This window comes from Dromiciops gliroides, chromosome 2, assembly GCF_019393635.1.
Source record: "Dromiciops gliroides isolate mDroGli1 chromosome 2, mDroGli1.pri, whole genome shotgun sequence".
Classification (NCBI taxonomy): Eukaryota; Metazoa; Chordata; class Mammalia; order Microbiotheria; family Microbiotheriidae; genus Dromiciops; species Dromiciops gliroides.
This window is the reverse complement of record NC_057862.1, coordinates 345,495,905-345,509,338: the sequence shown is the minus strand read 5'-3', so window position 1 is coordinate 345,509,338 and position 13,434 is coordinate 345,495,905. Positions and strand designations below refer to the sequence as shown.

Here is a 13,434-nt window from a genome sequence, read left to right as displayed (position 1 = left end):
GAAGACTGTGCCCTGGAGGTCAAGACCAGACAGGATGTTGAAGAGGAGATACAGAAAGGTCAAGGAGGGTGAAAATGCAGAAATGGCTTTTGCATTTGGCACTTGGGACGCTCTTGGCAGCGTTAGCAAATTTGTTTTCAGTGGAGGACTGGGGGCAGATGCCAATGTGGAAAGGATTGGGAGGAAGTCAGCAGTCTAGTAACAGTTCTTCTGTCTATAGTTACTGGTAGAGGGATAGATTCCAGAGAAATAGTGTTAGTGCCTTAACACCATCCCTAAGGAACAGGCTTTTGTGGGAAAATAGACAGTAATATTTACCCCCTTATACTTTTTGAGATCTAAAACTATTACTTTTAATACAACACTTGGAATTAATTCTCTAATATATATTCTCAAGTAACATACCTGGATTTTGACATGAGGGTATAATTAAACACATTGATACTTCTTTTCTAACCCAATGGGTAAAACCCATATTTGGTCCAATATGGCCCAGAAGGGAGCTATTTTACATGTGTATTTTCTGACTTCTGTCGAAAATGACATAATAGCTGAAAAGGATCAAAGAATTGTCCCTAGAGAGCTAGTTGTTCTTTGGTATGGGAACTTTCTTGTTCGACTTTTCCTCACACACACACACACACACACACACACACACACACACACACACACACACACACAGAGTGAGTGAGTGACTAGGCACTTTCCCTTGAACTGCCATGTGGAAGTTAGCCAAAAACCACGAGATCAACTTTTCTTCCGGAATCTGTAATCTTAGTAAAATCCTCCTGGTGATTTCTTATCATCACTTCTGCTTTTTTTTTTTTTTAATGTCAAAAACTTCAAGTTTAAAAAATATTTCCCCAAACATGCCCAAGCCCTCAAAATGAGGAACTGGAAGAAGCTCTTAGGTGACCCTTTGAGCTTTCTTTGGGTCATTTCTTCCTTTCTTTCCAAGGGTCTGAATGTATTCTCTGGGGGAAGACTTTCATGACTTCTATTCCTTTTAGGTTTGTTCTTCCCCAAGCAAACTACAGGGATAGTGATTAAATTAGTCACCAGATATAAATAGAAGCTAAGAGGGTTCAGAGCAGGAGTTCTTAACCTTTTCTGTGTCATGGATTCCCTCTTTGGCAGTCTGCTGAAGACTATGGACCCCTCCCAGAACAATGTTCTTAAATGTATAAAATGTACAAAGGATTATAAAGGAAACTAGTTATGTTGAAAACAAGATGTAATTTTTTCTTCATCTTAGTTCACAGATCCCTAGGAATTTATCAGTCCCAGAGTTAAGGAACCTAGGCATTGAGTAATACATGGATATTAGATAAAAGTAGGCTTGAGGGACACCCATAACATTTTGTTTTGTTTTGTTTTGGTTTTGGTGGGGCAATGAGGGTTCAGTGACTTGCCCAGGTCACACAGCTAGTAAGTGTCAAGTGTTTGAGGCCACATTTGAACTCAGTCCTCCTGAATCTAGAGCTGGTGCTCTATCCACTGTGCCATATAGCTGCCCCCACCCGTAACATTTTTAAGGTTGATTTCAGGGAGGGCAGACATGCCCCTCCCAAAGAAGGGAACACGTCCAGAAATAGAATTTGGGATTGGATGGAACTAGCAGTCTGATCCAAGATGGTAGTTTTTGAATTTGGAGGTTAAGAGAATCCCAATTTTCCATAAAATCTTAGTCACCAAGGAAATATCTAACCCAAAGATAGAGTAACCATCAAAAAAAAACCCAAGAGAGATGTGGTGGTTTTGAAGTTTGAGTAGCCCAGGATGATTGTAAAGGTCACTCTCCACTCCTACCCCACAATCCCACTTCAGCATTAGTCTTGATCGTGGATCTTTGCTTGAGATTTTCATCTGAACAAATCCAGGAATTGAAATGTTGGTTCATTGTCCTATGATCGAAGGACTTCAGGCCTCTCCTATTTCTCATCCCATTTCCTGCTCATGGATTTTGTTCTCAATTTTTGGATCTTGCTGGAAGAAGCAATACTGAAACTGTTGAAAGTAACTTTGGTGCCCTGGAGTCAAGGAGTACTTGAGTTCAAATCCGTCCTCAGACACTTAACACTTACTAGCTGTGTGACCCTGGGCAAGTCAGTTAACCCCAATTGCCTCACCAAAAACAAAACAAAACAAAACAAAACAAACAAAAAAAAAGAAAGTAACTTTGGCTAGCCTTTCCTTCCCCTACCATGTCTCATTGGCCTCTAAGTTCTTTTGAGCCTTTATAGGGGGCTTGGGGGCGGGGGGTAATCTTACTCTCATTTTTTCTTCCTTTCCATTTCCACTCCCACCAGTTTAGATCAGGCCCTTATCATCACGCTTCTATGTTGCTACAATAGTCCCCTAGGTCTCCCTCCTTCAATCACTTCTGTATACTGATGCCAGGTTAATTATCCTAATGCAAAATTCTGATCACATTTGTCTTTCACTTAAGATATAGTCTATGGTTCCCCACTGATCACAGGATAAAGTCCAAAGCCCTTAGTCTTGTATTCAAGGCCTTTCATAATCTGTCCCCTCTAAAGTCTAAAATTCTAGCTGTGATGTCTAAAATCTAATGAGTGGTCACCTTAAATTAGAAACTTTAGGGGCAGCTAGGTGGCGCAGTGGATAGAGCACCGGCCCTGGAGTCAGGAGTACCTGAGTTCAAATCCAGCCTCAGACACTTAACACTTACTAGCTGTGTGACCCTGGGCAAGTCACTTAACCCCAATTGCCTCACTAAAAAAAAAAAAAAAATTAGAAACTTTAGCAAGAGTTTAGCCTTTTAAGTATTTATTGAAGTGTATTAGAAGTTAGTGAAGAGAGCGAGAGAGGAAAACCCTAGTTTGGATCTATTCAGTATAGCCATTCAAAAAAACTTGCCTTTCCCTAACAGCCCACGTGAAGTTCTCCCTATTCTGCCTGTCCCTGCCACTAAGCTGAAGTCCGGAAATGAAAAGGCCTACTTCTCAGCGGCTTCTCCCAGAAGCCCCCTCTGACACTGGAAGCCGGGCCATTCTCACACATAGCTCCAGGCTAATTGGTTGGTAGCACTGATTGACACAACTAACAGGCGGTAACTTCTGGATGCCAATCTGACCTTCCTCCAACACTGAAATCCTACTGAATGTTGGATTTTTATTCTATATACATGATTATATCTATGCACACTTATAATGATTTCATGTGTGTGTCTTATCTCCTCAAATATATTTAAGTTCCTAGAGAGTGGGACTGGGTCTTATATTCCTATCAACGCTAAGATTCTGGAATTCCAGATTATACCGTTTGTTTTCCCCATTACCTAGTGATTTTTGTAGTACTTTGGACACAGAAGATACCCCATAAATACTTGTGAACAAATGAGCTTGGAGAGCAGATGGTTGTACATTTCTGGGGAAGGTCTTTTGGTATTAGCCAGACTCACTATCTTCTTGGATACTGAAATTATTTGGGGCAGGAAGGGATGGCACTGATGTCCATTTTCTGGACTTTGATCGAAAACAAACATTTTGAAAAGAGAAAATGCTGATCCAGGTCAAAGTGCAATCCTTGACCTGTGATTCAGCAGGGCAGGGCACGTGTGGGCCGTGGAATCCTGGTCATTGTACAGGACACTTCTTTGCTCACTTCAAGTTCTTACTTGGTGTATGATTTTACAGCCATTATATGGGATTCTCAAATTATGTATGGGCAACATGATGCATCTTAAGTACATATAAAAGGAGGTGAGGCGGGAGTGCATTACAGGACAAGCTGTCGGAAGGCATGCAGAAGAGGGGTGGTAGGTACTTAGAATTAAGCAGGCCAGGGTAGCTAGAATGTGGAGAGCCAGCAAGGACAGGACACCCTGGGGTTGAGTGCAGCCTTGAGCCTCTGGGGAATGGTGTTCATCATAGCAAGGAATAACAATGTCCAGGAGCAAAGAAGAATTGGAGAACCACTCGAGAGTCTCTGATCTGCAAGAGGGGAATGAGTTTCTACATGAGGAGTTCCCTTATGTAGAACCTAATAAAAATAATGCTAAGAATAATAAGAATGGGGGCAAGGGGTGGCTAGGTGGCACAGTGGATAAAGCACCGGCCCTGGATTCAGGAGTACCTGAGTTCAAATCCGGCCTCAGACACTTGACACTTACTGGCTGTGTGACCCTGGGCAAGTCACTTAACCCCCATTGCCCCTCCAAAAGAATAGGGGGCAGCTAGGTGGTGCAGTGGATAGAACACTGGCCCTGGATTCAGGACGACCTGAGTTCAAATCCAACCTCAGACACTTGACACTTACTAGCTGTGTGGCTCAGGGCAAGTCAAAAGAATAATAAGAATAACTGGCATTTTGTGTAGCATTTTAAGGTCTGCAAAGGTCTTTACATATATTATCTCATTTGACCATCACAACAACTCTGAGACAGGCATTATTATTGTCCCAATTTTGCTGATGAGGAAACTGCGGTTGAGAGAGGTTGGATGATGTGCCCAGGGACACACAGCTGGGAACTGTCTGAGGTAGAATTTGGACTCAGGTCTTCCTGGCTTGAGGTGGCACAATGGATAGAGCACTGGGTCTGGAGTCAGGAAGATTCGTCTTCCTGAGTTCAAATGTGGCCTCAGACAGTTCTTAACTGTGTGATTCTGGGCAAGTCACTTAACCCAGTTTGTCTCATTTTTCTCATCTGTAAAATGAGCTGGAGAAGGAAATAGTAAACCACTTCAGTATCTTTGCCAAGAAAACCTTAAATGGGGTGGCAGAGTCAGACTCCACTGAAAATGACTGAATAACAACCAAAAGATGCTGTTAATGGAAGAAGAGCTAAAGTGATACTAATCCCACCTTCTCATTGAAATGTCAACCAATCAGAATTGCCTTACCCTTAAATGTAATTGTTTTACTTTTGTCTATAAACACCAGGGTGAGGCCTGAACTAGGATTTTCTTTTAATACCACCTAAACTGGTGAAATCACAGGTTCTTAAAAAAAAAAATAGGGGCAGCTAGGTGGCACAGTGGATAGAGCACTGGTCTTGGATTCAGGAGGACCTGAGTTCAAATCTGACCTCAGAAACTTGACACTTACTAGCTGTGTGACCCTGGGCCAGTCACTTACCCCTCATTGCCCTGCCAAAAAAAAAAATACATGCATGGCCTTCAAAAAAAAATTATACAGGAAATTTAAAAGAAAGTTTGATTAGAATCATTTTGAGTTGTTGCGCATACCCTTGACGAGCAATCTTATTCGCTCTCAGATGCCCTATCTCTAAACATCAGGAGGACAGGAAGTTTCCTGGTGCAGGCATGCTTAGGTAACAATTTAGAGGCTGCCCTTCCCCAGAAAGAGTCATTGAGGGTGGAGACAGATGGTACTTTAATGTGGATACCCACTTACTGAAGACTAGGCAGAGGCCCACTGGGTCTGTGACTTTCCCATAAGGGTGGCAGCATCCAGATTGTTTTTGGACAGAGCATATTGTGTCCTTATCCCTCCCACCTCTCTTCTACCTTTGCCTTAATGATAATAATAGCTTACACTAATAGGATGTTAGATAAGCCTGTTCTGTTTCCAAAACATATTATGTACATTTTCTTATTGGATCCATGAAGCAACCCTTGGAGACAGGTCAAGCAGCTGCTCTTACATGAGCCCCTTTTACGGATAAGGAAACTGAGTCACCAAGTGACTAAGTAAACTTGCTCCAGGACACAGCTCCAAGGGTTTGTGCTCTATGAGCCTCAAACCTAATCTGCTTTAGGCCTCCTCTTGTCCCCTCCTCTTACCATCCTATCACGTTGCCTTTCTAAACAGCCAGCCAAGTTTCTGGTCCCATTAAGTTCTTCTTGTCTTGGAAATTCCTGGGGATCATTTCACCTGACCCAAAGAGTCCTCCTTTTTTCTCTCTTTCTTTAGTGGGAAAGATGAACTCATTTAACTTTTCAGTCCTTACTCCAGATTTTTCCCCTCAAAGGTTTTCCAAAATCATGCTGGGAGGGGTGGGTGTGGAGGGAGGGTCAATTATGTTCTGAAGGGGGAGTGGTGGGTGCTGGGACTGCTGTGCTGAATGGTCACATTGTTTAATGAGGGGCACTGAGATCAGGGAGCAAATTCTCTTGACTCCACCTACAGAATACTCCAGATAAGCAGCTGACATTTTAATGTTTACTGTTTAGCACTGGCTCTCTGGACTTCCTACCACAAATAGGTCTTGATTGAGTAACCAGAAACCTCTTCCTTATCTGCCAGCTGGGTGGCTGGGTGTGGGGTGGGGTCGGGTGGGGTGGTAAGATAGACAAGCACCCCTGCAGGTTGGAGGCTTTTGCCCATAGCAGAGTGCTTACTTTGTGTGTTTCCATGGTCTTTGTGCTTTGGTTTAGAATAAAAGTCTAGGAAAAAGGAAGAACTCCAACTCAGTGACTCAGTCATGACATATTGGTGCTCTGTGAGATCTTAGAGCTCTTCTGCTCCTTCATTTCACAGTAGAGGAGACTGCAACCCTGGAGAGTTTGTGTGTTAGGAGGGCGGCCTCCCAGGGTTTCCTGTGAAGATGAGCAGGCCTGCATTCTCTCTTCTTCCCTTCTATCCCTGTGTTGTTGACATTATATATGGGAAAGCACTTTGAAAGAAACAAAATGCTAAATGAGTGTGAAGCCACATTATCACTAATCATAATTATTTCACTAATTCAGTAGATCTTTATGGGGCACCTGCTCAGAATAAGGAACATTTCCTCTAGGAAATGAAGTCAATGTAACCTCTAGATAGAGAATGAATGTACCCAGAGCTATTGCAAAAGCATTTGGGGAGAACAGAACAGTATGGGGAAATGGGTTGAATCATAAAATCTCAGAGTGTTAGCTAGCACCCAAGGGCACTTTAGAGAGTATCGCCTTCAGACTCCCTTATTTTTTTGAGAGCAGAGACCTATAGACTGAAGAGGGGAAGTTACTTAATCAAGGTTACATACTGTCTTGGGCTATTCACATATCTTGTTGTTGCAGTTGTTGTTATATTTAATATCATAGGGGCAAGGCAGATAGCAAAAGTTGAATTGCCTACTCTGTGAAGAAGACCTTCTAGCTGCTTTACAAGAGAGTCTGGCTTTATCAATCCTTATATATTCATTGGCCCTGTTGTCTACAGGCCATAAAAGTTAATTACTAAATCTCCTGTGATCTTGCTGTTTCTTATCTAGGTAAGGCCACCCTTATCTTCCTATGAACAAGCATGCTTGGTATGTGTGCTCAGGTGGGTTTGTTTGGCAGTGTTAGTAGAGGAAGAAATGATACTGGGGTTCATTCTCTCTGCCCTACGGTACTGGAGCAGGAAGAGGTCTTATTCAGATATTTAATGTGACCCAGGCTTTTAAGGCTCCTCTTTCTGTCTTTTATTTATATAGAATTCATATAATATTAGTGTCGGAGGCTGAAGGGGGGACCTTAGAACATGGAATGTCAATTGGAAGGGGTCCTAGAACAAAGATCATGAACCACTGGGGTAGAAGAATTGCCTCTTATGCCTGGAATGCATGATCTTTCTTCATCTGTGTCTATCAAACTCCCCCTTTTCTTTCAAGACTATTAGTTGCCACTTTCTTCCCTAAGGCCTTTCCTGATTAAGTCTCTCTGTGCACACTCCCCCCCCCCCCCCCCCCCCCGTCAAGCTGAAAATATTATTTCTTTCTTCAATTTCATTAATTGCAGGGGGTAGCTAGGTGGCACAGTAGATAAAGCACCAGCCCTGCATTCAAGACTACCTGAGTTCAAATCCAGCCTCAGACACTTGACACTTACTAGCTGTGTGACCCTGGGCAAGTCACTTAACACACACACACACACACACACCCCCCATTGCCCCGCAAAAAAAACCCACAAAAACAATTTCATTAATTGTACATTTAGAGTTAGATGGAGACATTAATGGCTGTATAGCCCCAGCCCCTCATTTTTTTTTCTTTTAGTAGAGATTATATATTTTTCTCAATTAACAAACATTATTTTCCTTCTCTCTCTCCTTCCCTTACTGGAAAAAAAAAAGAAAAGAAAAACAAAACCTTTGTAATAAATATACATAGTCAAACAAAACAAATTCCTATATTGGCCATGTCCAAAAATGTGTGTCTCATTCTGCATATTTAGTATATTACTGATCTGTCAGGAAATGGGTAACAGCCTTTACTAACTGATCCTCTTGGAATAATGGTTGGTCATCGCATTTGTCAGGATTCTTGGGTCTTTTAAAATTATTTGTTTTTACGATGTTCTTTCACTCTGTGTCAGTTTATACAACACTTCTTAGGTTTCTCTGAAACTGTACCCTTCGTTGTTTCTAATGGCACAATAGTAAAATCCCATTATATTCATATACCATACTTGGACCCTTTGTTGAGCGCTCCTTCAGTTTTTATCACCATAAAAAGAACTTCTATCAATATTTTTGTACATAAAAGTCCTTTTCCTCTTTCTTTGATCTCTTTGATGTGTGGGCCTCTAGTGGTATGCACAATTTAATAACTTTGGGGTTACAAAGAAACTTGAACTCAGCAAGGTTAAGGATCTTGCCCAGGGCCGTGTAGGAAGTATATAGTATGGTTGGGATGTTCTTTAATTATTTTTCCAGAATGTCCTCTTTGCCCCTGTCACACTCAATGTCTTGTATATTATCTCATTTATATGTTCCTCATTTAGAAGACCATTAGCCTTGGCAGCTAGGTGGAGCAGTGGATAGAGCACCGGCCCTGGAGTCAGGAGTACCTGGGTTCAAATCCGGCCTCAGACACTTACTAGCAATGTGACCCTGGGCAAGTCACTTCACCCTGTTTGCCTCAGTTTCTCATCTGTAAAATGAGCTGGGGAAAGAAATGACAAATCATTCTAGTATCTTTGCCAAGAAAACCCAAATGGGATCATGAAGTCAGACACGACTGAAAAATGACTGAATATCGATGGTAGAACATACTCTTCTTGGGTTGAGAAGGAATGATGGGTATAATTTCAAAAGAGTGTGAAGTTCATTCATTTCTGCTTTCAATTGGGGAAGAAAATGATAGGTTCTGTCCATCCAGGATTATACTTGTGGTTAGGACCACAGAGTTTGAGGTTCATTTGTCATCTGCTCACTGGATCTCATTTCCAGATGACGGAGAGGCAGCATGGGGTAGAGCATAGAGGGCTTCACTTGGAGTCAGGTAAACCTGGATTCAAAATCAACCTCAGATACTGTGTGACTCTTTCTGGATTTGGGGGAAGAACCAGTCCATTCAGGTTTGTACCAATTACTAACTTTCCTATAAGCCTACCAGTAGCTAATATACTTTGCAAAGACTGTGGACTTTCAAGTTCAGTTTTTTTTTTTTTTGTGAGGCAGTTGGGGTTAAGTGACTTGCCCAGGGTCACACAGCTAGTAAGTGTAAAGTGTCTGAGGCCGGATTTGAACTCAGGTCTTCCTGACTCCAGGGTTGGTGCTCTATCCACTGCGCCACCTAGCTGCCCCCAAGTTCAGTTTTTAGAAATAAATTGCTTAATCCTTGTCAGTCTCAGTTTCCTCATATGTGAAATGGAGGTGTATATTTTAACAGCACCTTTTTAACAAGGTTGTTTTGAGGAACAAATGAAATAATGTATGCAAAAGACTTGGCAAACCTTAAAGTACTATATAAATATGAGCTGCTATTACTATCATAGGTTTTGTTATTACTAATCATATTTTTCTCATTCTTTTTAATGATGTCCATACAGAAATGGTCCTGGGATGTCATTCTCTCGCTTATTCTTTTATATTTAATGTTTTATGAATTACTGCACAAGGAGATAAAATAACTGCTTTTTACAAGTTATTAATAGAAGTAGCTAAGTGGCCTAGAGGATAGAGCTCTGAACTTGGAATCAGAAAGTTGTTGTTGTTATTGTTCAGTTATGTCTGACTCTTCATGGACTCATTTTACAGATGAGGACACAGACAAACAAGGTTAAGTGACTTGCCCAGGGTCACATAGCTACTAAGGTCGGACTTGAACCCAGGTCTCCCTGACTGCAGCCCTGGCGCTCTATCCACTGCACCACCTAGCTGCCCCTAGTTGTTAGGAAGACCTGAACTAAAATCCAGCCTCAGACCCTTATTAGCTCTGTGACCCTGGGCAAGTCACTTAACCTCTGTCTGCCTTAATTTCTTTATCTTATAAAATGGAGATAATAATAACACCAACTTCCCAGGGTTGTTGTGAGGATAAAACAAAATATTTGTAAAGTACTTTGTAGACCTTGAAATACTTTAAAAAATGCTACTTATTATTATTATTAATATATAATAAAATAATGATAATAGATATATGCTTGGTGTGAGGAAAAGGGCTTAAAAGCAATCAGATTTGTGAGCAGGAGAACTCTACTTTGGAAAAAAATCTTTTTCCCAGAAGACTCTGGAAATTAGCGAATTCAGTGTGGGGAACATTAAAAGCTTCACATAGCTCAGCATCAGGGCTACAGGGTCAGCAGAAAAGAAGACAAGGTTAGGGCCTGGGGACGAGGGGGAGGAGGAAAAGACCAGGACCTTGGATTCTTTATAGTGGCTTTGGGGTTGGTGCATATGTTGAGAATGGATTTTAGGACCTCTTGCTTAAATTAATATTTTGAGGTCCTGGAATGAATAAGATTTAGGTCTTTGGTTTTTTTGTGCTATTGACATTAGGAGTCAGAATGACCATGGGAAAATAATGCCTTTTCTCATTGCCAAAGAAGGCCCTGTTAGAAAAATATGTATCTTTATTTTTGTGTTTTATTAAAGGAGAATGAAAAGATAGGTTTTAATAAAGAGCAGAATTTGCATGGTATGATGGAAAGGTCTTAGCATTCATCACCCAAGTCTGGGTTCACCTCTTGACTCCGCAGCTTACTAGCTGTGTGACCTTGGACAAGTGACTGAACTTCTCTGGGTCCTAGTTTCTTCATCTGTTAAAAAAAAAAAAAGGTGGGGTGTAACTTCCAGGTCTAACTTTCTATGAGTCCCTGGCAGCATATCACTTAACCTTTGGTTTCTCTTGGCTAAATATGGAACCAAACACATTGCAAGCAGTTTTTTTTTTTTTTTGGTAAGCATTTTTAATTGAACCTCAGAGATAACAACAGCTGTGGGCACAGCCTTTACCTGGTGCAGAAAGAGATTCCATTAATGACACTCCTGTATGAGTAACTCAGCAAGGAATTTACTCTTTCCCTATCCCAGTCCTATGAGGAAATCTGTGAGCTTGCATTACTAGTATCGTATGAGGCAATCGGTAAAATGTCCTGTTGTAAAATGATGGGGTTGGGGGCAGCTAGGTGGAGCAGTGGATAAAGCACTGGCCTTGGATTCAGGAGTACCTGAGTTCAAATCCAGCCTCAAACACTTGACACTTACTAGCAAGTCACTTAACTCTCATTGCCCCGCAAAAAAAAAAAAAAAAATAAATAAATAAAATGATGGGGTTGGACTAGATGACTCTAGATCTAGAACTCTTAATTCCTAATGGTATGTTCTTTTCCTGCTGATTTCCCTGCTTTAAAGCTATATCCACGAGTATATCCAACTGCTTAGAGTTTAGCCGTGGGATAATGCCTAAACCGGGCAGCTAGGTGGTACAGTAGATAGAGTGCTGGGCCTGGAGTCGGAAGACTCATCCTCCTGAGCTCAAATCTGGCCTTGGACACTTACTAGCTGTGTGGCCCTGGGCAAGTCACTTCACCCTGTTTGTCTCAGTTTCCTCATCTGTAAAATGAGCTGGAGAAGGAAATGGTGAACCCCTCCAGTATCTTTGCCAAGAAAACTTCCCAAAGGGGTCACAAAGAGTCAGACATGACTGAACAACAACAACAAAAAATCCTGAATCTATCCCATTGTTCTAATCTCTAACCCATGGTCAAAATGAATGAAATTCACACCTTTATTATTATTATTATTTTTTGCAGGGCAGTGGGGATTAAGTGATTTGCCCAAGGTCACATAGCTAGTAAGTGTCAAGTGTCTAAGGTCAGATTTGAACTCAGGTCCTCCTGAATCCAGAGCTGGTGCTTTATCCACTGCACCACCTAGCTACCCCACTCACACCCTTTTGAAAACATGCTCATTGCACCTTTAACCCTGAAGGAGATAAGTAGAAATATTAGACAGCATTGGAGCCAGAGAAATTGGTGTGCTCTGGAACAGACTTGGCCATTGGAGTTTACTCATTTATTTAGTGCTACAAGTTGGGGTGTGACCTGAGAATTGTGGACGTGAAAGGAATCAGAGTTTTTTGTGGCTGTCTGGCTGCTAGAAGGATTTCTCCCCTTTGTTCCACCTTGCCTTTGTGGCCAGGCTGGAGGCGCACACACCCTATTTGTGCCTTCCTGGGTCTCTGGGTCCAGCCCTTCTATTTGCCCTGGATCTATAGCCTGATTTCTGCATTCCAGAGAGACTGTCAGTTCAGCACAGCAGTTTTCTCAGATGGCCTTTCTGTTCACTCTGTCCTGCTTTACACTTAACCCGAGGTCTTTCAGGGGTCAAACAAGCATAGTGGAGGTCTCTCCAAATCAAACAGGCCATTGCCCTTTTCTCTGGCTTGAGTACTGCCTTTGGCCTAGTCAGGCCATAACTGGATGCTTTCCTTCATTGTTTAAAGTACAAGAAAACCTCTTTCAATGTACTAGCCAGCAGCTCCAGAGGCCCACGTCTTCTTCTATGCTCCTTTGGAAAATGGATTTGGAGGGACTTAGAGGCAAGCAGGAAATCGAAAACAGAAAGCTGAGAGATGCATTTGAGGAGGGAGAGAGGGAAGGAGGGAGGAGGTGAGACAGAGACAGAGAAGAAGGGGGGAGCAAAGAATGGAGAGAGAGAGAGATAGAAATAGAGAAGGGAAGAGAGATAGAGGCAGAGAGAGGTGGACAGAGGGAGGAAGTTAGTTCATATGTTTGGGGATCTTTTTTCCTTTTTAAAAAAAAAAAATTAAAAAAAACACAGGACAAAAAAGGGTCCCTTCTGTGAGTAACTTATGGGGAGCACTGAGTGAATTAGTAGGAATAATTGCAGATGAGTATACTGTGGGAGACTGGAAAGCATGATATATATCCAGAAGAAATCAAGTAATTTGCTTTATCTAGAAGACAGGCAGGTATGTTTGGGAGAGTAATAGGAGATTAGATTGGAAATACAGTTTGGAGATAGATTGTGGAAGGCCTTGAACAGCTAGTTAAGAAGTTTATGGTCGGCCTCAGACACTTAACACTTACTAGTTGTGTGACCCTGGGCAAGTCACTTAACTCCAATTGCCTCACTAAAAAAAAAAAAAAAGAAGTTTATGGTCTCATTGTTAGGCACTAAGTCTTTTGAGACTTAGAAATAGGGGAGTGACGTGATCAAAGATGCATTGGAAGAAGATAAATCTGGCTGTGGTGGGTGGGATGAATTGAAAAGGGACCATCTGGGGACAAGGCAGCC

At 41.8% G+C, this 13,434-nt stretch overlaps 1 protein-coding gene across 1 annotated transcript in view; it reads left to right on the top strand.

The window, feature by feature from the left end:
- STK10 (serine/threonine kinase 10) overlaps positions 1 to 13,434 on the top strand; it is a 137,299-nt gene that overhangs the window by 38,196 nt on the left and 85,669 nt on the right. The window lies entirely within an intron of this gene.